Source organism: Limulus polyphemus, unplaced genomic scaffold (genome assembly GCF_000517525.1).
Source record: "Limulus polyphemus unplaced genomic scaffold, Limulus_polyphemus-2.1.2 Scaffold4120, whole genome shotgun sequence".
NCBI classification, from domain to species: domain Eukaryota; kingdom Metazoa; phylum Arthropoda; class Merostomata; order Xiphosura; family Limulidae; genus Limulus; species Limulus polyphemus.
Window position 1 is genome coordinate 95,927 of NW_013669730.1, and position 2,953 is coordinate 98,879.

Below are 2,953 nucleotides of genomic sequence, written 5' to 3' on the forward strand. Positions count from 1 at the left end.
AACTGCTGAAGTAAATGCTAAATATGTTGCTATGGAGTGTTAGTTCACAGTACGACAAATATACTTTTGAGATAACTAATCGATTATAGTTCAATTAGAATGATTGGTTTCTTAATAAATCGACAATCAAAAAGTGAGTTTTGACCCTTATTTTCCAAGCTGTCGGGCGAAAATTAGTAATAAGACATTACTATGATGTCTTGTGATAAATAACCGTTCAATATTGCAAGCGAGATATAGCGACATGTGAGACTTGCTACTCAGATACGGACAGGACAGCTAAGTCATCCTAGAGGTCTAAGGATTAGTTTCAACATTTGAAGATTGCTATGGATTCTAACTTACCAATAATCTGAACATATTTTGAAATCCTTGCTTTCTTAACACTCGAATTATATTTTGTGTAAAATGTTCGTAGATATTTACTTGTGGAAATTTTTTTGCATGACAAAACCTCTCAACATAACATAAGATGGTAACCTGTATTGTAGAAGTCTTGGCAGAATATGTCTTTTTGCTGGATTTCGTCTGAGCTAATTTTCGTTACATTTAACGCAGTGGAGTTTCCAACCTCTAGATGGCAGCATTAGCGTGGAAACATTGTAACTCGTGCTGGTTCCCATGCTACGAAAGTGAAAGCAATATTTCCATCATTCCATGCAATGTGTACATTTTATTATTGACAATGGAAAATGTGATCTAGATGGTGACTTATAACAGATATGGCCATTTCTACTGAGTTCCATGTGTGATTATTTTTATTTTCGAGATATTGTTCAAAATAGTGTTGTGTTGACTCGTTAGGTGGCATTTGCAAGTCGTAAATGTGTTCTAATGCACAGGAAGAGCAACTAATATTGGCATAGTTTATCATGACTAACGAGAATATTACTAAGCGTTGACATTATTTAATAATTGGCTAATATGTAGCATTGAGCTAGATATACGTATTGGCTCTTGATTTTGTTTAATATATAAGTCAATGCTGTATTCTAATATACCCATCTTTAATTTCAATTTTACCTAATGTTATACCAGGCTGTACCTTGTTACAGTATTTAGTTTACGTTTTATTTTCATAATTTAAACTTCAAGTTTTTGAGTTCTACTCAGATTTTAATCTGCAGTTTCATGTAGCTGATTCTTAATTTCTAAACATAATGCATATTTTGTTTCGATTTTTTTTGTGTTAGACCTCCACGATGAATTTGACTACCCTATATTTTTACCTTTTTTAATGTCTTTGTTTAATTATCCTCTGTTTAACTTTAAGTTTCACTCGACTTTTGTGCTATGGTTATGAGACTTACACCTTTTAATTTCCCTTTTCTGTATTTAGTTCTGTCATATTTAGTTTGTTTAATTTGAATGTTCGATGTTTTATTGTACTTTGTGTTATATCTTATATCTGGCCCTTATAAATGGATTTTATGTATGTTGTTGTTTTCAATTATCACACTGTATTGTAATTAATTGTGTTAATTATTATAGTCAATTAGCTATAAGTAATTTTATCTCTTTTAGTATCATTTCATTCTGTTTTAAGTTTATTATGTGTCATGTTTTATTCTGTATTTATGCCTGTGTTTTGCTCCGTTATGCGTATTTTTGAGCTCATTCTGTACCTTAATCGGTTTCGTGTTTAATTTTGCATGATTATAATTCATTTTCATTTATTTCGTATTTCAAGGTATATTATGTTTGAGTTTATGGTGGATTTTAACATTGAGTTTGACATCAGCTCACTAGGGTTATTTTAGTTTTATTCTATAGTAAAATGATTGTGATAATAGTGCGTCATCTAAGGAGTTGATTAATAACCAAGACTAACTAGTCAAACACATATATTTGGTCATGTGAGGGTTTAGGCCTATGAAAACCCTATGATAAGAGAGAGAGAGAGGTATATTCATATTTTTTAATAAGTTCATTCTTGTGACTTGCATTTAATTAACTTCCTTGTGAATAACATACAAGTAGTTGTAAACATGATTTGATACTCACCGCAGGCTAAGGTTACATACAAGGAAGTCCCTTCGAGACAGCTTTTACTCGCTTGGCTTTGTCATACCCAGACGAATGGGTGGTACACAGGTTTGTACAAGTTGGTATAAGTTTGAGTACAATGAGAATGACCACTGACAAGCGTAATCTGATAATATAGTATATTACATGGAGACTTTGATATCACTAAAAGTTTGGTACAGACACAATATTTCAGATACTATGGCTGTAGAACTCCTATGATATTGAAACTTCCTTACTACTAGAATATGTAAGATAAAACAGTTAGAAAGTTGAACTGAAATTGGAGTTGTAAATGCTGAGTAAAACACCTAACAGAATGTGTATTGATGAGTCATCATTTTGCTATATTCGTCATTTTATTGTCCTGCAAACAAATCTTTCGAAACTCACGTAATTGAACAAGGATGAACCATTCTGTTCAAAAAGTTTACAGCTGACATTATTGGAAAAATTGAAGACGTGAACCAATTTGCCCTTCCCCAAATATGTAATAAATGAAGAAAAAGCTTGTTAACTTTACTGTAGATTATATCTTGGTTCCTTTAGGACTTGTTTGTTTGTTTTTGAATTTCGCGCAAAGCTACACGAGGGCTATCTGCGCTAGCCGTCCCTAATTTAGCAGTGTAAGACTAGAGGGAAGGCAGCTAGTTATCACCACCCACCGCCAACTCTTGGGCTACTCTTTTACCAACGAATAGTGGGATTGACCGTCACGGCTGAAATGGCGAGCATGTTTGGTGTGACGGGGATTCGAACCCGCGACCCTCAGATTGCGAGTCAAGTGAATAATCTCTGAATAACTGAGTCATGAGAATGAATGAAATAAAGAGACTGAACACAAAGAAAAACGCGAAATGAGAAATCTTGATTGGTTCATACTTAACACAAACACAGTGTGTGTGTGTGTGTGTGTGTGTGTACATGC